Genomic DNA, 23684 nt, shown 5'->3' with positions numbered 1-23684 from the left:
CCTGGGTAGGGCAAAAGAAAAAAGAATAGAGACAAAAGAATACGGACGGGACCTGCCCCAGTGGGAGGGAGCTGTGAAGGAGGAAAAGTTTCCACACACTAGAAAGCCCCTTCGCGGGCGGAGACTGCGGGTGGCGGAGCGGGGAAGCTTCGGAGCCGCGGAGGAGAGCGCAGCCACAGGGGTGCGGAGAGCAAAGCGGAGAGATTCCCGCACAGAGGATCGGTGCCGACCAGCACTCACCAGCCCGAGAGGCTTGTCTACTCACCCGCCGGGGCGGGCGGGGCTGGGAGCTGAGGCTCAGGCTTCCCTCGGAGCGCAGAGGACTGGGGTTGGCGGCGTGAACACAGCCTGCAGGGGGTTAGTGCACCACGGCTAGCCGGGAGGGAGTCCGGGGAAAAGTCTGGACCTGCCGAAGAGGCAAGAGACTTTTTCTTCCCTCTTTGTTTCCTGGTGCACGAAGAGAGGGGATTAAGAGCGCTGCTTAAAGGAGCTCCAGAGATGGGCGCGAGCCACGGCTAACATCGCGGACCCCAGAGACGGGCATGAGATGCTAAGGCTGCTGCTGCCACCACCAAGAAGCCTGTGTGCGAGCACAGGTCACTCTCCACACCTCCCTTCCGGGGAGCCTGTGCCGCCCGCCACTGCCAGGGTCCCAGGATCCAGGGACAACTTCCCCGGGAGAACGCACGGCGCACCTCAGGCTGGGGCAATGTCACGCCGGCCTCTGCCGCCGCAGGTTCGCCCCGCATCCACACCCCTCCCTCCCCCGGGCTTGAGTGAGCCAGAGCCCCCGAATCAGCTGCTCTTTTAACCCTGTCCTGCCTGAGCTAAGAACAGATGCCCTCTGGTGACCTACACGCAGAGGCGGGGCCAAATCCAAAACCGAGCCCCGGGAGCTGTGCGAATTAAGAAGAGAAAGGGAAATCTCTCCCAGCAGCCTCAGAAGCAGCGGATTAAAGCTCCACAATCAACTTGATGTACCCTGCATCTGTGGAATACATGAATAGACAATGAATCATCCCAAATTGAGGAGGTGGACTTTGAGAGCAAGATTTATGATTTTTTCCCCTTTTCCTTTTTTTGTGAGTGTGGATGTGTATGCTTCTCTGTGAGATTTTGTCTGTATAGCTGTGCTGTCACCATTTGTCCTAGGGTTCTATCCGTCCGTTTTTTTGTTGTTGTTTGTTTTTTCATTAAAAAAATTTTTTTCTTAATAACTATTTTTTATTTTAATAACTTTATTTTATTTTATCTTATTTTATTTTCTTTTATCCTCTTTCTTTCTTCCTTCCTTTCTTTCTTTCTTTCTACTTTTTCTCCCTTTTATTCTGAGCCATGTGGATGAAAGGCTCTTGGTGCTCCAGCCAGGAGTCAGTGCTGTGCCTCTGAGGTGGGAGAGCCAACTTCAGGACACTGGTCCACAAGAGACCTCCCAGCTCCACGTAATATCAAACAGCAAAAATCTCCCAGAGATCTTCATCTCAACACCAGCACCCAGCTTCACTCAATGACCAGCAAGCTACAGTGCTGGACACCCTATGCCAAACAACTAGCAAAACAGGAACACAACCCCACCCATTAGCAGAGAGGCTGCTAAAATCATAATAAGTCCACAGACACCCCAAAACACACCACCAGAAATGGACTTGCCCACCAGAAAGACAAGATCCAGCCTCATCCACCAGAACACAGGCACTAGTCCCCTCCACCAGGAAGCCTACACAACCCACTGAACCCACTTTAGCCACTGGGGACAGACACCAAAATCAATGGAAACTACAAACCTGCAGCCTGCAAAAAGGAGACACCAAACACAGTAAGATAACCAAAATGAGAAGACAGAAAAACACACAGCAGATGAAGGAGCAAGATAAAAACCCACCAGACCTAACAAATGAAGAGGAAATAGGCAGTGTACCTGAAAAAGAATTCAGAAAAATGATAGTAAAGATGCTCCAAAATCTTGGAAATAGAATAGAGAAAAAGTTGGCAATAAAAATGCTAACTGAATTAAGAAAGAATACTAATGTAAATACAGATCTCTTTTTTTTTTTTTTCGGTACGTGGGCCTCTCACTGTTGTGACCTCTCCCATTGTGGAGCACTGGCTCCTGACATGCAGGCTCAGCGGCCATGGCTTACGGGTCCAGCCACTCTGTGGCATGTGGGATCTTCCGAGACCAGGGCACGAAACTATGCCCCCTGCATCGGCAGGCCAACTCTCAACCACTGCGCCACCAGGGTAGCCCAATATAGATCATTTTAACAAGGAACTAGAAACTACAAAGATGATCCAATCAAAAGAGGATAATTCAATTTCTGAGATAAAAAACACCCTAGAAGCAATAAATAACTGAATAAATGACAGAGAAGAATGCATAAGTGATCCGGAAGATAGAATAATGGAAATCACCCAATCAGAACAGCAGACAGAAAATCAAATTTTTTTTAAAAAGCAACATATGAGAACTATGGGATAATATAAAATGTGCCAACATATACATAATAGGGGTTCAAGAAGGAGAACCCCTTCTGGAAGAGAGAGAAAAGGGGATCGAAAATGTATTTGAAGAAATTATGGCTGAAAACTTCCTAAGCCTAAAGCAGGAAACAGATATCCAGGTACAGGAAGAGCAGAGCATCCCAAACAAGATGAACCCAAGGCATATTATAATTAAAATGGCAAAAGTTAAAAATAAAGAGAGAATTCTAAAGGCAACAAGAGATAAACAAAGAGACATATACAAGGGAACCCCCATAAGTCTATCAGCTGATTTCTCTGCAGAAAGCTTTGCAGGCCAGAAGGGAGTGGCATGATATATTCAAAGTCCTGAAATGAAAAAATGTGCAAACTAGGATACTCTACTCAGCAAAATATTATTTAGAATTGAAGAAGAGATAAAGAACTTCTCAGGCAAGCAAAAACTAAAATATTTTAGCAATACTAAACCTACCTTAAACGAAATGTTAAAAGGTCTTCTCTAAAGGGAAGAGAAGCAAGACTCTATAGGAAAGGGACAATCTCAATAGGAAAGGCAAATATATTGTACAGACTGAAGATCACTTAAATAAGTCAGTATGTAGATTAAAAAAAACAAACAAAAAAATGTAAAAGCAACCATAACTACAATAAAGAGATAAGCATGAGATGTAAAATACGAGATCAAAAACACAAAGTGTCAGGGAGGGGAGTAAAAAATGTAGAACTTTAAGAGTATGTTTGAACTTAAATGATTATCAGTTTAAATCAAGTAGATATAATTGTGGGTCAACATATATGAACCCCATGGTAATCACAAATCAAAAACCTACAATAGATACACAAAAACCAAAAAGAAAGGAAGTCAAGCATACTACAAAAAAAAATCATCAAATCACAACAGGAAAAACAAAAAGAAGAAATGAACAAAGAACTACAAAAACAACTAAAAAACAAGGAATAAAATGGTACATACATATCAGTAATTACTTTAAATGTCAATGGAAAAAATGCTTCAATCAAAAGACACAAGGTAGCTGATTGGATAAAAAAAAAACCTTCAACTGGATAAAAAGAACCTTCAATATGCTGCGTACAAGAGACTCACTTCAGAGTGAAAGACACACACGGACTGAAAGTGAGGAGATGGAAAAATATATTTCATGCAAATGAAAAACAAGAAAGCAGGGAAGCAATACCCATATCAGAAAAAATAGACTTTAAAACAAAGGTCATAAAGAAAAGAAGGATATTATATAATGATAAAGAAATCACTACAAGGAGAGGATATTACACTCATTAACATATATGCACCCAATACAGGAGCACCTAAATATATAAAGCAAATACTAAAAGACATAAAGGGAGAAATTGACAGGAATACAATAATAGTAGAAGAATTTAACACCCCACTGACATCAATGGACAGATCATCCAGACAGAAAATCAATAAGGCAACAGAGGTCTTAAATGACACAATAGAACAGTTGAACTTAATTGATATCTAGAGGACACTACATCCAAAGATAGAATACACATTTTTATTTCAAGCACGCATGGAACATTCTCCAGGGTAGACCACATACTAGGTCACAAAACAAGCCTCAACAAATTTAAGAGGTTAGCAATTATATCAAACTTTTTTCGAACTACAAGAGTATGAAACTATAAATCAACTACAGAAAGAAAAATAGGAAAAGAACAAACATGTGGAGACTAAACAGCATGCTACTAAAAATCCAGTAGGTCAATGATGAAATCAAAGAGGAAATAAGAAAATACCTCAAGACAAATGAAAATGAAAACACAACATTCCAAAATCTGTGAGATGGAGCAAAAGAAGTTCTAAGAGTGAAGTTCGTAGAAATAGAGGCCTTCCTCAAGAAACAAGAAATAGCTCAAATAAACAACCTAACCTACCACTGAAAAGAATTAGAAAAAGAAGAACAAACAAAGTTCAAATTCAGCAGGAGGAAGGAACTAACAGAGATCAGACAGGAAATAAATAGAGATAAAAATAATAGAAAAGATCAATGAAACCAAGAGCTGGTTTTTGAAAAGATAAACAAAACTGATAAAGCTTTATTTAGGCTCACCAAGAATAAAAGAAAGAGGACCTAAATAAACAAAATAAAAAATAAAAGAGGAGAGATAACAACTGATACTACAGAGATACAAACAAATTGTGATACTATGAACAGATATGGCAAGAAATTGGACAACTGAAAATAAATAGACAAATTTCTACAAACATACAGCCTGACAAGACTGAATCAAGAAGAAACAGATAATTTTGAACAGACTGATAACTAGAAGTGAAGTAGAATCTGTAATGAACAGCTCCTTGCAAACAAAAGTCCAGGACTGGATAGCTTCACTGGGGAATTCTGCCAAAACATATAAAGAAAGACTTATGCTTATCCTTCTCAAATTATTCCAAAAAACTGAAGAGGAGGTAACATCCCAAATTCATTCTATGAGACCACTTTACTTTGATACCACAATGAGACAAAGGTACTAGAAAAAAAGAAAATTATAGGCCAATATCCTTGATGAATATAAACGCAAAAAGCCTCAACAAAATATTAACAAACAAAATCCAACAATATATAAAAAGGGTCATACATCATGATCAAGTTGGATTCATTCTAGGGTCACAAGGGAAGTTCAACATATGTGAATCAATCATTATGATACACCACATTAACAAAAGGAAATACAAAAATCACATGATCATCTCAATAGACAAAGAAAAAGCACTTGACAAAATTCAACTTTCGTTCATGGTAAAAACTCTCACCAAAATGGGGATAGAGGGAAGATATCTCAATATAATAAAAGCCATTATGACAAACCCACAATCAACATAGTATTCAATAATGAAAAGCTTAAAGCCTTCCTGCTAAAATGTGGAACAAGACAAGGATGCCCACTCTCACAGTTTCTATTTACCATAGTATTGGAAGTCTTAGCAATGGCAGTCAGACAAGAAAAAAAACATTTAAATATCCAAATAGAAAGGGAAGATGTAAAACTGTTACTATTTGTGGATGACATGATACTCTATGTAAAGAACCCTAAGTTCACCATCCAAAAACTATTAGAACTAATAAGTGAAGTCAGCAAGTTTTCAGGATACAAGGGCAATGTACAGAAATCTGTTGCATTTCTATACACTGATAATTACATATCAAAAAGAGAATGTTTAAAAATCCCATTAAAAATTGCATCCAAAAAAAACAAAAAAACTTAGAAATAAACTTAACCAAGGAGATGAAAGATCTATACTCTGAAAACTAGGAAATACTGAAGAAGGAATTTGAAAATGATTCCACACAATGGAAAGATATCCCGTGCTCTTGGATTGGAAAAATTCATATTATTAAAATGGCCATACCACCCAACGCAATCTACAGATTTAATGCAATCCCTATCAAATTACCCAGGACCTTTTTCACAGAACTAGAATAAATAATCCTAAAATTTATATGGAACCACAAAGGACCCCAAATTGCCAAAGAAATTCTGAGAAAAAATAACAAACCTGGAGATATAACCCACCCAGAATTCAGACTATACAACAAGCCACAGTAATCAAAACAGCATAGTATTGGCACAAAAACAGATACATAGATCAATGGAACAGAATAACAAACCCAGAAATAAACTTACATTCAATTAATCTACAACAAAGGAGGCAAGAATATACAATGGAGAAAGGACAGTCTCTTCAATAAATGGTACTGGGAAACGTGTACCGGCACATGTAAAAAAATGAAAATAGAACATTCCCTCACACCATATACCAAAAGATAATAATAACAATAACCCTTAAAATGAATTAAAAACCTAAATATAAGACATGACACTACAAAGTTTCTAGAAGAGAACATAGGCAAAACACTCCTTGACATAAATCATAGCATTATTTCCGTGGATCAGTCCCCCAAGGCAAAAGAAATAAAAGCAAAAATAAATGAATGGGACCTAATTAAACTTAAAAGCTTTTGCACAGCAAAGAAAATCATCAACAAAATGAAAAGACAACCTATGGAATGAAATACAATATTTGCAAATGATGTGATTGACAAGAGGTTAACATCCAAAATATACAAACAGCTCATACAACTCAATAATTTAAAAATCCAATCAAAAAATGGGCAGAATATCTAAAGAGACATTTTTCCAAAGAAGGCATACAGATGGCTAATAGGCACATGAAAAGATGTTCAACATCACTAATTATGAGAGGAATGCAAATCAAAATCACAAAGTATCACCTCACACTTGTCATCAAAAAGTCTACAAATAACAAATGTTGAAGAGAATGTGGAGAAAAGGAAACCCTTGTACACTGTTGGTGGGAATGTAAATTGGTGCAGCCATATAGAAAACAGTATGGAGGTTCCTGAAAAAATTAAAAATAGAACTACCATATGATCAGCAATTCCATTCCTGGGTATATATCTGGAAAAAATGAAAATACTAATTCAAAAAGATACATAAATCTCAACATTCATAGCAGCACTATTTACAATAGCTAATACACAGAAGCAACCCAAGTGCCCATCAACAGATGATTGGCTTAAGAAGATGTGGTATCTGTATATAATGGAATATTACTCAGCCATAAAAAAGAATGAAATACTACCACTTACAGCAACGTGGTTGGACCTAGATAATATGCTTAGTGAAATAAGTCAGACAGAGAGTCAAAAACTACATGACAGCACTTATATGTGGAATCTAAAATGTAATACAAATGAATGTTTATTCAAGACAGAACAGACTCACAGACAGAGAAAACAAACTTGTGGTTACCAAAGGGGAGAAGGAAGGGGAGAGGGACAAATTAGGGGTATGAGGCTAACAGACTATCAATAGTATATATAAAATAGATAAGCAATGAAGATTTACTGTGTAGCATAGGGAACTATACTCATTACCTTGTAATAACCTATAATGGAATATAACCTGCTAAACTACTGAATCACTATGCTGTACACCTGAAACTAACACAATATTTTAAAGCAACTATACTTTCATTAAAATAATAAATAAGTAAATAAATAAAGTACTCATACTTTTCCAAAAAAAAAAAAAAAGGTAATGGCTTTATTTCCTTTGGATATACACCCAGGAGTGGAACTGCTGCATTATATGGTAGACATTTTAATTTTTTTTTTTTTATTTGCAAGTGTAACGTTAGAAGAAACGTTTGCAAGAATCCCTAGGAATATGAGTTCAGTTCGTTCACCACAGTGCAAGTACAAAACATTTGACATAAAGCCCATATCAAAATGTTCTTAACTGGGTTTAACAAAGTCAATCTGTGAAATTACTATCAGCTTTAACATCAACAGAAGGAGGAAATAAAGTTATCAGCAAGAAAAGAGAATTAGCAACACTCATTTAAAATAATCCCAATTAAATCAACTAGTTCACTATCTTCAACAAAGATCCTTCACAAGCTAGCCAACTTTTGCTTCAGACCCTAATCTCCCACCACTTCCTTCCTGCACCCCAGACTGCTTGCTGCTCCCCAAACTCCTGCACATCTCTGTGCCTCTGTACCAGCTGTTGCCTCAACTTAGCATGCTCTCCCCTCCTCCTCACCTGATGAGCACTTACTCATCAGCCCAAACCTCAGCACAAAAGTCCCCTCCAGTCTACAAGCTTCCTCAACTCCCCCAGGCAAAACTAGTTGTTCCAAATTCCCAAGACACTTGGTAAATCCATCCTAATCACAGTGCATAGTGTTCATGCCTCAGGAGCTAACAGAGGGCAGACTCCCTCCAGCCTGGAGAGGACGAATCAGGAAATTTTTAATTTTTTGAGGAACCTCCATAGTGTTTTCCATAGTGGCTGCACCAGTTTACATTCCTACAACCAATGTACTGGCTAGTACTTCCAATACTACGTTGAATTAAAAAGGCAAGAGTGGGTATCCTTATCTTGTTCCCAGATCTTAGAAGAAAAGTTTTTGAGCTTTTCTGTGTTTAGTATGATTTTAGCTGTGAGCTTGTCATACATGGCCTTTAATATTTATGTTGATGTATATTCCCTCTATACCCAGTATGTTGAGAGTTTTTATCATGAAATAATGATAAATTTTTGTTAAATGTTTCTTCTATACCTCTACACCCAGTTTGTTGAGAGTTTTTTTATCATGAAAGAATGATAAATTTTTATTAAATGTTTCTTCTGTGACTAAGATAATCATGTGATTGTTATCCTTTATTTTGTGAATGTGGTGTATCACATTGATTGATTTGTGTATGTTGAACTATCCTTGCATCCCAGGATTATTATTTTTTTAATGTATTGTTGGATTCAGTTTGCTAATTTTTTTGAGGATTTTTGCATCTATGTTCATCAGGGATATTGACCTATAATTTTCTTTTCTAGTAGTGTTCTTGTCTGGCTTTGGTATTAAGATAAGGCTGGCCTTCTAAAATGGGTTTGGAAGTGTTCCCTACTCTTCTGTCTTTTGGAAGAGTTTGAGAAATGGAGGTATGAATTCCTCATTAAATATTTGGTAGATCTAGTCCTGGACTTTTGCTTGTTGGGAGTTTTTTTTTATTACTGATTCAATTTCATTACTGGTCATTGGTCTGTTCATAATTTGTATTTCTTCATGATTTTGTTCTAGTAGGTTAGATGATTCCAGGAATTTAGCCATTTCCCCTAGCTTATATTTTCTTATGATCCTTAGTATTTCTTTGATATCGCTATAATGTCTCCTCTTTCATTTCTGATTTTATTTAAGTTCTCTCTTTTTCTTTCTTTGTAAGTCTAGCTAAAGGTTTTTCAGTTTTGTCTCTTCAAAAAACAGCTCTTGATTTCACTGATCTTTTATATTATTTACCTAGTCTCAATTTCATTTGTTTCTCCCCGATCTTTGTTACATCTTTAATTCTACTGATTTTGAGCTTAGTTTGCTCTTCCTTTTTCTAGTTCTTTAAGGTGAAAAATTAGGTTGTTTAGTTGAGATCTTTATTTTTTCATAACATAGATGTTTATCACTATGAAATTCCCTTTTAGTATTGCTTTTGCTGTACTCCATATGGTTTTATAGGTTGTGTTTCCATTTTTTGTCTCAAGATATTTTTTGATTTCTCACTGGTTTCTTCTTTGACCCCTTGATTGTTTAGAAGTGTATTGTTTTATCTCCACATATTTGTAAATTTTCCAGTTTTCTTCTTGTAACTGTTTCTAGTTTTATACTATTGTGGTAGGAAAAGATGCTTGCTATGATTTCAACCTTCTTAAATTTATTAAGACTTGTTTGTGGCCTAATATATGATCTATTCTGGAGAATATTCCACTCAACCTGAGAAGAACATGTATTCTGCTTTTGTTGGATGGAATGTTCTGAGTATGTCTATTAGGTACATCTGGTCTAATGTGTCATTTAAATCTACCTTTGCTGGTGGGGTGAGGATGAGGTCACATTTTTTTTGCCTTTGGTGTTGGACTGGAGTAGAGCAGTTATTATCTAAAACTTTTTTGCCTTGTTCAGCTGCCCCTTTCTTGATCCTTTGGCTAGAGAGAGCAGGCTTTAGTAAGGGGGCTTTTCTGTTTGGGAACATTGGCATTTCTGGGTTGCCAACTTCTCTAGTATCCAGTTTGGTGTATATGTGGCAAAAAGTATGAAAGCTCAGAAAATATACCTTCATCTTATTCCTTGGGTCTAGATGTTCCTAGCTGGTCTAGCTTTTTATTTCTACTGTTCAGAGTTTCTTTTTAGTTTTATATATTATGTCCAGGATTTTTCATTGTGTTTACTGGAAAGAATAAGGAAATACATGTCAACTTAATATTCCTGGGAGCATAAGTTCTCCTGTGCTATAGACTGAATATTTGTTTCTCCCAAAATTCATATGCTGAGAGCTAATCCCCAATGTGATGGTGTTTGGAAGTGCTGTCTTTAGGAGGTGATCAGGTGATGAGGGTGGAGCTTTCATGAGTGAGATTAGTACCTCTATAGAAGAGAACCCACAGCAATCCCTCTATCTCTTCCATCATGTGAAGTTACAGCAAAAAACCCATCCATCTGTGAACCAGGAAGTAGGCTCTCACCAGACACAGAATTTGTACATACCTTGATCTTGGTTTTCCCAGCTTCCAGAACTGTGAAAAATAAATTTCTGTTGTTTATAAACCACTTAGTTTATGGTATTTTGTTATAACAAACCCAGACCAAAGAGACTAAGACCCCTGTTTAGCAGTTTTTAAAACAATGTAACATAGCAAGTAGTAATATTCAGATTTTCTTGTTCATCAGAATCTGAAGATTTCTCATGTAGCTGATAATTGCCTGTTATGGGCTGAATGTGACTCCCTAAAAATTTATGTGTTGAAGTCCTAACCCCCAGTGCCTCAGCATGTGACTTGGAGATAAGGTCTTTAAAGAGGTAATTAAAATTTGGACACAAATGCATGCACAGACAGAAGACCATGTGAAGACACAGGGAGAAGACAGCAATCTACAAGCCATGGGAAGAGGCATCAAAATAAAACAATTCTTCCAATACCTTCAGACTTCTAGCCTCCAGAATTATGAAAAATAAATTTCTGTTATTTAAGCCACCCAGTCTGTGGTACTTTGTTATTACATCCTAGCAAACTGTTACAGTACCATAGTATTAAAATATAAGGTATTGAAATTATTTAATTACAGAAAATGTTTTCTACATGATAAAAGTTAGTTATCTTATCTTTTCTTACCTCTTCCTTTTGATTTATACCAAAAATTGATGATTGTAATAGCCAGCGTATGCTCCAAAAAAGAATTTCTTTTCTTCAAGAGAGATATTCAGAGAAAGTAGTTAAAAGTTGAAAATCTGGAAAGTCTTTTGCTGTTGAATCTGTTTCATAGCATGCTGATTAAAAACTCCTAAAATCATGAGAGAAATACCTGTCTGAGGCAAAGACAGATGGTGTCAGAAAACAATATTGAAAAATAAAACCATATATATGATGAACCAAGTAAAAGAGAGACTGATATTTAGATGTAGGGATGGAAGGAAGGAAGGAAGGAAGGAAAGAAGGAAGGAAGGAAGGAAGGAAGGAAGGAAGGAAGGAAAGGAGGGAGGAAGGAAGAAAGGAAGAAAGAAAAGGAAGAAGAGAGGAAAAGGAAAGCCAAAAAGAAAAGGGAGGTGAGAGGGAAGAAAAAATAGGAAAGGAGCAGGTTGGAGAGACTGAGAGAAGAAAAGATTATTAAATCATTTTTCTCCTTTTTTTAATGTTACTAACAAAAGCTCATGGAGCTCTTCCAGAGTGGAAGTGTTCATTTGGGTTAATAACAATGTTTTGGAGAAAATGGCCAATGTGCAAAAAATAATGCCATGAATGTTTATAAAATAACTCATTTGGTTTGCGCAGTTTTTGCGGTGGTACTCATAACAGTCATGCAGAGTGGAAAAATAAAATGAAAATCAGTAAATGGAGAGGCAGAGGAAGTTCTCAAACATGATGACTTTCCAAAAAATTGCAATGCATAGAAACCAGAGAGAGGTTTTTCCTCTCAGTAATTGGTTTCAGCAGCGTTACACCTTCCAAGCATTTGTAAATATTGTTACTAATGACTTTTAATTCTTTTTACTTCTTTTAGTTTTAATTCTTGTTACTTGCTAGTAACGACTTATGGTCCCATTCTCCAGAGTATTGCCCTCCGCCAAATGAGAGCCACCTTGCCTAGAAAGAAACTAATAAAGGAAACCTTAACTATGATACAATTTCTGCTCTAGAGCTCCCCTAGGAGAGACTAAGGCTAGCCTCTAGCTGAGATCACAATTTTGCTTAGCTTTAAATCCCCTGTTGTATCCTGCTTCCTTCTTTCCCCTTATCTTAAGCATGTTCCTGCAATAAATCACTAAGATCCCCAGTCTCAGGCTCTGTTTATGGTCTAGAATGTGGTTTTACAAAGCTGTCTCTTAGGATGAGATTCTGGAGTTGCACCACTTGCCAGGTGAATGGCAATGAGGACCCATCACAGGTAATATGTGAAATAGTCATTGTCACTGACTTGCTGTAGTTGTGTGATTGTGAAGACTGTCATTTCTGGAAAACTGTAAAGATGTGTAAGGGCTTACAAAAGCTGGTGCTACGGTTGGGGCATTTGAGAAGTATTAGGGAAATAGCAGATATAAAGATTGGAATGAGATGCTGTGTTACTGATTTATGGAAAAGAAAAAATAACAGTCTCAGAGTCATTAGTCAACAATTTAAAGCAAAACATGAACGTCAGAGGACTTCCTTGACTGCCTTTAAATAGAGCCTCATGTCTTGTAGTTGAAACACTGAAGATCAGGTATAGGATTTGATTGTAAAATGACAGAACCACACAGAAGGCTAAATTCTCCTTCTGGCAAATCTCCGATGACAAAGTCAGGGTTCTGACAGGGAAGGAATAGAACTGAGATCTGTGATTGTAACTGAGAAGGACCATATGTGGCCTTCCTGGGACAGACCCCTCTCCCATATCCTCTGCTTTAGCTCCTCTCTAAAGTACCTAGATAAAAGTATCTGATGCATATTTCCTGAGTTGTTTTACAGATGCTAAAGTCCCCCTACCCCACCAAATGGAAGATGTTAACTACCTGATGACTGTGAGCACATAGTCCCCAGGCCTATTGGAGCCTAAGGATTGATAATATTAACCCCTGTGACACTGCCCTGTTATCTCACAATCAACCAATCAGAGAATGGTGCACAAGCTGATCACAGACCCTGTGACTTCTCTCCCTCTCCTGGCCTTTAAAAATGCTTTCCTGAAACCCAACAGGTAGTTTGGGCTTTTTGAGCACAATCTCCTGGACTCCGTGCTTGGCACCCTGTAATAAAAGCTGTACTTTCCTTCACCACAACTCAGTGTCAGTAGATTGGCTTTACTGTGCATGGACGAATGGACCCAAGTTTGGTTCAGTAGCAGGCTGAGGATAACCAGGTAGATGAACTTTAGAACCTTGAACCTCTGAATTCCCCTGAACACTTTGGGCCTGCAGAGTAGACCTACTTTCTCTTCCTGGCAGATAGATCAAGACTCACTTTCTTGCTTGAAGCCTATGTGGAGACTTCATATGAGGCAGAAGCCTTGCAAGTTCATACTGCCTTTCTCAAGATCTGCTTCCACCTCCCTGGCTACAGACAAACAATTAGGGTCAAATCTCTGCACAACCAGATTGGAGAAGTGCTGGGCCTGCTAAGGGAGGAAAAGTATATGCTGAAGCTGCTATAGGACCTGGCTAATGTGTCCCAGCAGGAACTGAGAAAATGAGTGTTGGACCAAGACAGATGAAATATAAAACTATGGGTGTTTGTCAATATGGGGACATTCTTCCATAATGTAAGACTTAACATCTTGGTCAAGGCCCTGGGTGAGGGCTCCAGTATGCTACTGGGATAGTTCCTGGAAGCTTAGAAAAAAAGAACGGCCCACATTAAGCAAAGATACCAGATCTACCATATCAAATTAGTGGAAGAAGGGATCAATGGTTCAGAGAATTGGGCATGCTAAACTCGGTTCACAATTTGAGACAGGAAAACCCTCCAAGTGATCATGTTCAATTCCAGATACTTCTTATTTTAAAGGAAGTAAATTCAGAATTTGATCTCAGTCAGTGAAAGACTCTCAACTTCGCTTCAATCTCACCTTGTCCCCTTGATGGTGTGAGGAAGATGGCAATGGAAGGAGGGATGATTTATATGGCTTCCTGGCATAAGGAGAAGGTGTCCTGTCCCAGTGACTTTCTCTGGTCCTCAAAGGCCTTTATTGAGGCAAAGCTTCACTAGCTTAGTCTTCAGGCTTTCAGACTATTCTCTCTACTTTACAGTTTAACACCAGTTACCCACAATTAACTGAAAAAGGCTTTTAAATACTTCTCTATTTTCTAACTATCTGTGTGAGACCAAATTTTCTTCATGTACCTCAACTGAAACAGTATACTGCAAAAGACTGAATGCAGAGTAGATATAAGAATTCATCTATCAAGCTGAACATTAAAGGTATTTGCAAAAATATAGAGCAATGCCACTCTTTATACTATTTTTTTTGTTTGGGAAAATACAATTATTTTTCATGAGTGTATGCTATCTCTGTTAACATGTGATGAGTTTATTGTTGATATTTTAAAATAAATTAATAAATGAATTTTTAAAAATATCTCACTTTTGGCTTATAGTACAGTAAATGTCTAGCTACTTTGCAAGTGTTTTATGCAAATTAAAAGATATAATGCATGGACAGTGCATAGTATATATGTATAAGGAAATAATGATAACAGACTTTCTTCATTATTTTGTCCATATAATAAATATATTGAGTGTCACTCAAAAATGAGAGACAGCATTACTATTTTTACAGACCCTCCCTGGCACATGGTGGGCACTCAAATAATATTAATGCCTTTTGTCCAGCTTTCTCATCTCTTTTTATACAAGGACTATTCATTCATGATATAACTAGTGACTTAAATAAATAAAATAAGAAAATGAATTTAAAAAGCAAAAAATATATATAGTAAATGTACATGGATATAACCTACATTAACAAAAGCTCTTTGGAGTCCTCCATAATCTTCAAGAGTGTAAAGAGTTCTTGAGACCAAAAAGCTTGAGAACAACTGATCTAGAGGATGGTAATCAGGGTCATACCCCTTCCATAAAAAAAACTGCACCAAACAGAAGCTTGAGGAGAGGATTCTGAACTCTGAAAATGAATAGAATACATCCCAGTGGGTCAGTATCATCCTGACAAGACAGTTCCTGCCCTGAGCTCATTGTTGTGTGGCCTCTGAGCTTCTTCAGTTCTTGCCTGTTCTCAAGCCCAGTTCATCAGACTAAAGTCCCATATCTTTCCAATAAATTGACTTTGCTTAAGTTAGTTAGGTTTAATTTCTGTTGAACACAATCAAATCATGCTAACAGATACAGTGTCTAACAATACTCCTTAATTAGGTTGGAGTCTAAAATTGTTCACTTCTGGTACAAACTGTATTGTGTCAATGAGTTCCTGCCTATGGAGGCAAGCATATCTGACACCAGAGGGTCTACAACAACAATTTAATTGGAATTTAATTGGAAAAAGTGGAAAACTCAGTTCTCTTCTCCCTGGGCTCTTTTCAACAGTAAGCTCACAGACACCACCTCCTTCTCTGATTACATATTGACAAACCAGTCATTAAAGATCTACCGAGCCCTTTACCCCAGAGTCAGGGTTGCTGTTACAATTTATCTTCAAAGTGTGGTACACACATCTGTGGAATAATCTACAAAGTAAATATGGGTATTTCTGGAATTGTTATCACCCCCATTTTGGAAAGTACAGCAATTAAATCTCTTCCCTTAGGTCCTCAGGGGGATACATATTTAAAAACCTTGGCTCCACACCTCACACCACTTAACGTAATCACACCTCCCAGAATAAACATGAATGTTTAGTATCTGTACAGAAGGAATTTAAAGACAACAAATTTACTGAACAAATTTTCTATAAGGTCTTATTTTAAAATACAGTAAATAATTTATGTTGCAAATTTATTTTACTTCTCTCATGGATGAATTTTATATTTCTCCTTTCTGTCATGTTTATCTAATTTCTTTTTATCTTTCTCTGGAAGAATATGTTCCCTGGAAGGACTTATTTACTATTTTTGGTAAATGTAATAATCAGGCTCTAGTTTTGGTAAGAGATTTATGAAATCTATGAACCTATGTATGGTCTGAGAGTCAATATACCTAAGATCTAGAATTAGCAAAGATAGTCCTGCTCTACACCTCCTTTGTCAGACTATATCTGGGGGGATTGCATTCATTCTTGGGTAGGGCATATTTAGAAAGCGTATAGAGTAAAGAAAATTGACCAGGTTGATAAATCAGATAAAAAAATAACAGATATTTTACGAGAAATTTAGAATGATTAGCCTAGAGAAATGTGGACTAAGGGGCATGATAATAGTTGCCTTCAACTACTTAAATGAAAGAGTTATTAGACCCCACCAATTTATCACCAATTTGTGAAAGCTTCAGGCTTTCACAATTTTCTGAAAGTAGAGATTTCTCCATCACTGGGACCATACAAGCTAGGCATGCTATAGACAGTAAGCATCTTCCTATTTCTGAGATGCTTTCATTCTGTAACTCTTCTTTTTTGTTATTTAAATAGCTTCCATGTCTGAATCTGAAACAGATTTTGAGTTAATGAGAGTAACTATGCAACCTACATCATACAAAATAATTTTGGACTTAAAGTCAATCAGTTAATAAGAATAAAATAGCTCTAAGTATGTATCTATTTGTAATTGTATAAAAACACAGAAATGCTTTTCTAGGCATCTATGAATACCAGGAAATGTACACAGAACAAAATAAATTAAGTTTTAAGATGATGGTACTAGAAATTTAAAAAGCAGACAAAGCAAATTAAGTTCTCCTCTTAACTTGAAATCAAGGCCCCAAATAGGTTTTAGAAAAGAGAAAAAGATTTTATTTTCAGTAAGTTTTATTGAGTGTAGTATAGATTTAACAAAGAAGGGAAACAGAACGAAAAGAATGAATGAGTAGGAGAGGCAGGTTATAATTTATCAAGATATGAAAACGGAACGTCCCTACCATTAAAAAAAGACACCGTCTCTGGGGAGATGCAGCCTCCACTTGTAGGTAACAAAGTAAGCATGCCAGCTTGTTGCATTGCAGTCCCCAGTAAACTGCACATTCTTAAGAAGCGGCCATGTGAATAAAGGCACTTGATTTTCATTTTAACAAGAAAAAGTGCTTTTTAAGTATAAATTCTGTGCAGTTTTAAAAATATACCTGTTACCATATGCTAGACACTATATATTTAGGAATATGTAGACACATGATCTCATTCTTAAAAAAAGAAAGAAGTGTATAGAACTTTCCCACTGATGGTTTTACAAGGATTTATCTTTATGTAGAATTTGGAGAGTCCACTTCCCTACTCTTTGGAGGAAGTATTCAATGGTAATTTTAAATATTAAGTGATTTTTTTCAAACTCAATGGAATAAAACTGAAAGCACACAAGTTAATTATAATAAAAATCGCTGTAGAAAAAGGGGAAAGACATAGATTTTTAAAATGTATCTGTGGAAGCTTCATCATTGGGATCAAAGCCAAGCAGAAATTAAGGCTTTCTGGTGAATAGAATAAAATAAAATAAAAAGAGTTTTTAGGGCTTCCCTGGTGGCGCAGTGGTTGAAAGTCCGCCTGCCGATGCAGGGCACGCGGGTTCGTGCCCCGGTCCGGGAAGATCCCACATGCCGCGGAGCGGCTGGGCCCGTGAGCCATGGCCGCTGAGCCTGCGCGTTCGGAGCCTGTGCTCCGCAACGGTAGAGGCCACAACAGCGAGAGGCCCGCGTACCGAAAAAAAAAAAAAAAAAAAGAGTTTTTAAAACAATGCCATCTCTAAAAATCCAGATACATTTTTATGTATCTTCACATAAAGATATAGGAAACAGTGGATGATGTAATGGGGAAAAAATGAGCTAAAATTAAATAGCTAACCAAAACTGATTTTCAAAGAGTTGTTATAAGTTATTTTTTAAGAGATATTAGTCCAAAAATTAACATTTAAGAAGTAGATTAATTAAGCAGCGTCCCTTTTTTGGAATAGTGGCAGTAAGGCTAAGCATTCTGCAGATCAAAGTAGAATGAATCGTTTATGAGGATTCCCGTGGAGACAGTGGTTTCAATAGGTTTCATCAGACAAATCTCAAGGCAGAAAAGTGTCAGTGATAAAAAAAAATGAGTAATATCTTCATGTCCATTATTATTCACAGTTGGAAAAGATTGACATCAAGTGGTATAATTTCAGTCCTGTGGAGTAGTGGGGAATGGAGAGGGAATTTGGAAACTTGGCCAAAATAATTCTTAAAGTCTGCCAGGAGAAACATAAATCTCCACTCTTACACTCTACTTGGATTTAGCACTTTGAGGATCCTGAACTAAACTGTGCAGCTTGGAAAAAAGAAAGTAGGCAGACACTTCTGATGTATAATTTGAGAAAAGCAAGTGCTCTCCTCTACTCCAAAATATCTCCACAGCTAGTCTGAGATGTTGCACACTGTAATTAGATGTGCATTCTTTCTGGGTCTTGAAGGGCTTTTGTGTTTGGTTATCTTATGCAATTAAAAAAATTCCTGGGGGCTTCCCTGGTGGCGCAGTGATTGAGAGTCCGCCTGCCGATGCAGGGGACACGGTTCGTGCCCCGGTCCGGGAAGATCCCACATGCTGCGGAGCGGCTGGCCCGTGGGCCATGGCCGCTGAGCCTGTGCGTCCGGAGCCTGTGCTCCGCAACGCGAGAGGCCACAACAGTGAGAGGCCCGCGTACCGCAAAAAAAAAAAAAAAATTCCTGGGAAGAGTAAATCTAGTAATTAACACTTTAGAGAGAATTAGTTACTAAATAAGGGTGTGAGAGATCTGAAGCAAAACAAAAGAAGAGAAGCTGGAAGCAGGGTACACCTGAGATAGATTTCAAACACTTCTCAGTAGTCCCCAAGGCTTTGTAAATTTACATGCATAATACTATTCGCAACAATAAATAATGTTAATTGAATACATTCTATGTAGCAGTGTGCCAGCCCCCTCACATGGGTGGCAGATTTGAAGTGAAGAGTCAAAAAGCCTCAGATGCTCCAAAAATGCCTTCATTCATTTCTCTAGAATTGAATACAAATTAGTCCATAAGTACCCATGTCCACTAACTGAGGAAAAACATAAATTTGCCCAATCAAAGTAATTCCAGGCACTTTTGGAAAAGAAGTAAATTCAGAATTTAATCTCAGTGCAAAATTTCAACCTCCCCCTTGATCTCATCTTTTCCCTGGTAATGATGTGACATAAAGATGGACCCAACCCAATGCCTTCCTGTGGTGCTCAAAGACCTCCACTAGGAAAATATAGTTTCTCTATCCTGGTCTTCAGGCTTTCAGGTTATTGTCTGTATTACAGATGTTAACTTTCCATTTGGAAATTTAAAGATAAGTAATACTTTTTAATTCTAGGCTGAATCCTCCATCTCCATATTGACTCTAATAATGGAAGCCCAGGACAAGTAGGTAAATCCCAGGAAATACCAAGAATGAAGAAGGTCTCTGTGTTAACACTGCACAAGGATTCTTTCATTACACATGTATTATCATACTTAAACTTGTCCAAGTTTAAGTGGCTAGTGAGTAAAAAGTCTGGGATTTTCCTTGGAAAGGACTGACTGCAGAGCCTGAGCAATTGCTTACCCCTATTTATACTGTCATTCAGAGGAACAACAAAACCACCATCGACTATTAACCCCTCAATTTTTATGTCATTAAGTTCAATGATCTAACAAAGGTCTAAGACACAGAAAATCAAAAAAAAAGAAGAGGAGAAAAATATGCTCTCATGTGTTATTCTTAAAGAGAGACCCTAGAGAGATGCTAAAATGCGAGACCATGGAAACCTTCCCCGTCAAGGTGAGGTGCTCTTCAGGGGTTGTATCCATTTGGCAAGAAAAATCTCTGGGTGTCTCTCATACCCCTGCACATGTGATCAGAGAACCACTGATGGCCTTTGCTCTGGACAGTCTTTTCAAGGATGTATGTATAGCAAACAGCTTTGGAGGATAGAGATGGTGTCTCCCTCTAGAGAATACAGGTTTGTTTATTGTCATATATAATAATGTCTTCCTCCAGGGCAAAAACTGGGGAGGTTTGCTTGCAATGCATTAACTAAGATACAGGTTTCTTAAGCTTGCGGTTTCAAACTTGTTGCATGTGCACCATTTACCTGAGCCACTCCACTTCCCTTGTGACTTTGGGAACAAGGGGAACAGACATGAACATGAACATGCTTTTTGTGCTGTGAGTGATAAAGTACTTTGTCTCTGATCTGGGAGTCTCGTGTCCTCAGCCAGCAGTCGTGAAACTGGCAGGCTAACTTGAAAGTAGGATAACATCTCAGAGTCTTCTCAGATCCTGACACTCATAAAATCCTGATCTTGCCTTAATGTAGCACTTACTACAGTTGACCCCTGAACAACTCGGGGGGTTAATTTGTGTATAACTTGTAGTTGGCCCTCTGTATCAGCAATTCCTCTGCATCTGTAGATTCATCCAACCATGGACCATAGAGTACTGTAGTATTTACTATTGAAAAATATCTTCATATTATAAGTGGATCTGCACAGTTCAACCCATGTAGTTCAAGGGTCAACTGTATAATGCTTTCCTGTTTTGTCCTATTAATATCTACCACAGGTTATGAACTGTTTGAAAATAGTGTGTCAGGCTAAGTTGTTGTGTGGTAATGAACAAACTCAACTATTAGTGACTTTAAACACTGGAATACTGATAAACATTTAACAACAAGCTCTCCAGGAGTAAAAGTCTTGATCTGTAGTATTTGTCAACTTTCTTAATGTAAATTCTCCCACCTTGGGCAATGTTAAGCTACTAATATGGCATCACCTAATGCAGAATTGGGAGGAGGTGAGTACAAACATTTCCTACAAGCCAGTACAAGCCAACTCTAGCACGCCACCACTGGATTTACAACAGCAAAGGCTTATTTCTTGCTCATGGTACAAACTCTTTGCAGTTCAGCTTCAACTTTGCCTAAGGTCATCTTCATTTCAGGATATAGGCTGAAAGGGCTACCCTTATCTGGGACAGATCAATTTGTGGCAGAGGGAAAAGAGTAAGAGTGAAGCCAATTGTTCTGTTCAGAATTGATGTAAGTCACTGCTACTCACATTTTCTTGGCCAAAGCAGATCACCTGTCAAGATAGACCCAGTAAGGTAGGGGCAGCAAGTATTCTGACACTAATACAGTCTACAGTAAGGTGGATCATGTCTTATTTCTCCTTGAATCCACACTACCCAAGACAATACTTTGCACATAGTGCTAGGTTAAACAAAAGGCTAGCTAAAGTCTTAATGGTAACCTTAGCAGGGTAGGCTAAAATGTTTGCTGTAAGACCAGCTAAAATTGTGTTTTCGCTTTCCCCAATTGTTTCCCAGAGGTTTATACAGATATCTCTGTAGAAAGCAGTATGTTTGGTAGTTAAGACTATTAATGTCTTAGAATTCTAAGTTCAAAAAAACTTCTTGAACCCATACTTTGAGTCAGGTGTTGTTTTAGAATTGTGAATAGATGGCAATATGAAGAAAATAAAGTTCTTGCTCATATTGAACTAAAAATCTATCAGGAGACCTATCATAAACAAATAAACAAATATAATATGCCATTTTGTGGTAAGTTCTATGAAGAAAAATTACAATTATATTAATGATATTTTTTAACCTGCTTTTATGAATATTTGTGAACCCACAGCAAGAGTACAAATGGTCTTTGTTTAAATTAGTAGTTAAATCTTTATTTAGCAAAGAATATGCAGTTGCACAGATTTCATGACATGTGTAATTTGTGAATTTGATGAAAATAATCTTCCTGCTTATTTTTACTATTTTGATCACTAATTATATCTTCATTAAATAAAGAATATGCAGTGTGTTTTCATGAATTTTATGTGGGTTGTGCTTGACTCTCACTGTTTCTAGTTTTTAAAATTTTAAGCAGTCTGTCTTTTTGGGATATTTTCTATTTCATTTTTCTTTTCAGGTTTTTCTATTTGGGAGGCTCTGTTTTGTAGTTTTGTTTTTGTTTTTGTTTTTTGTTTTTTGCGGTACGCGGGCCTCTCACTGTTGTGGCCTCTCCCGTTGCGGAACACAGGCTCCGGACGCGCAGGCTCAGCGGCCATGGCTCACGGGCCCAGCTGCTCCGCGGCATATGGGATCTTCCCAGACCGGGGCACAAACCGTGTCCCCTGCATCGGCAGGTGGACTCTCAACCACTGAGCCACCAGGGAAGCCCTCTATTTTGTATTTTTAAACTTCTGTCATGCTTTCAACTTGTCCTCATTCTCAATGATCTAAAGAATAATATATATATATATACACACATATGTATATACATATGTGTATATGGACGTGAAATTGTATTCAATGTGCTCATGGTTTGAATATATATTTATCCAAAAATATAATTAAGTAAATATAAAGATTAAAATTTTCATGTTTTCAAAAGTATTCTTTTTTTCTAAACTGCTTAGAATTATCTATTAAAATTAAAGGGCAAAATTCAAATTGTGACTAAAGAACATCAAAATTTTTAATTACATAAATAAACATTGAATTTCATTTTCAAAATTTTAATTAAATCTTATTAAATTTTTGTCAAAGAAAGAAAACTATTTGTAGTTATACATTTTATGCCTAATTGCCAATGTAAAGAATTGATATTGCTTCAAATGTTGTGTTTAGACCTACTTATATACAAATTTCGGAGTAAATATTAATTGTTTAAAAAATGTTCCTCAGCTCCACCTGCAATTATTGTTCTTCAGGTCCCAAACAATTTTTCTGAACCATGAATCGAAACAGAAAAAAGATGCAGGGCACACTGGGAAACAGTACTTCATTACGCAAGAATTTTTGGTATTCATGCTATCTGAAAGGATTTTTTTTTTTTTTTTTTTTTTGCGGTACGCGGGCCTCTCACTGCTGTGGCCTCTCCCGCTGCGGAGCGCAGGCCCAGCCGCCATGGCTCACGGGCCCAGCCGCTCCGCGGCATGCGGGATCTTCCCGGACCGGGACACAAACCCACGTCCGCCGCATCAGCAGGCGCACTCCCAACCACTGCGCCACCAGGGAAGCCCTATCTGAAAGGATTTGAGAAGTTAATTATTTTGTCTTTTCCCTTAAGTTCTTCCACTGCCTTTTGAAGTCATGTCACTCTCAGATGTTGGCAATAGCACAATCCACAAATATTCACAGTGTTTTGAAGACATAGGTAAAAAATGTGAAAAGACATTTCCCTGGGGCCTGTACAGTGTTAGTCACAAAAGTTTATGTTTAGGATGGGGCTGTGCTGTGCCAGTGCTGAGAAATGGCTCCTGAGTGACAAAAGGTTACCTGTGTGTCATCTAATGCATCTATTTTTGTGTGTTTTTGTAATATGTGGGCACCTCTAAAGCATGGAACCATGTAGTGCCTTGTAGGCAATGGTAAAAGGTCTAGATTTTATTTTAGATAGAAAATCTTTGGGGAATATTGAGCAAAGAAATGACCTGATTTTACATCAATTTAAAAATTATTTTTCTGAATGCAATGTGAAGAATAAATTGTAGGAGAGCAAAAATAGAATCAG

This window comes from Monodon monoceros, unplaced genomic scaffold (genome assembly GCF_005190385.1).
Source record: "Monodon monoceros isolate NGI ecotype Baffin Bay Population unplaced genomic scaffold, NGI_Narwhal_1 Super_Scaffold_14, whole genome shotgun sequence".
Lineage (NCBI taxonomy): Eukaryota > Metazoa > Chordata > Mammalia > Artiodactyla > Monodontidae > Monodon > Monodon monoceros.
The sequence above is the reverse complement of the archived record's forward strand: the minus strand, read 5'-3'. Positions refer to the sequence as shown.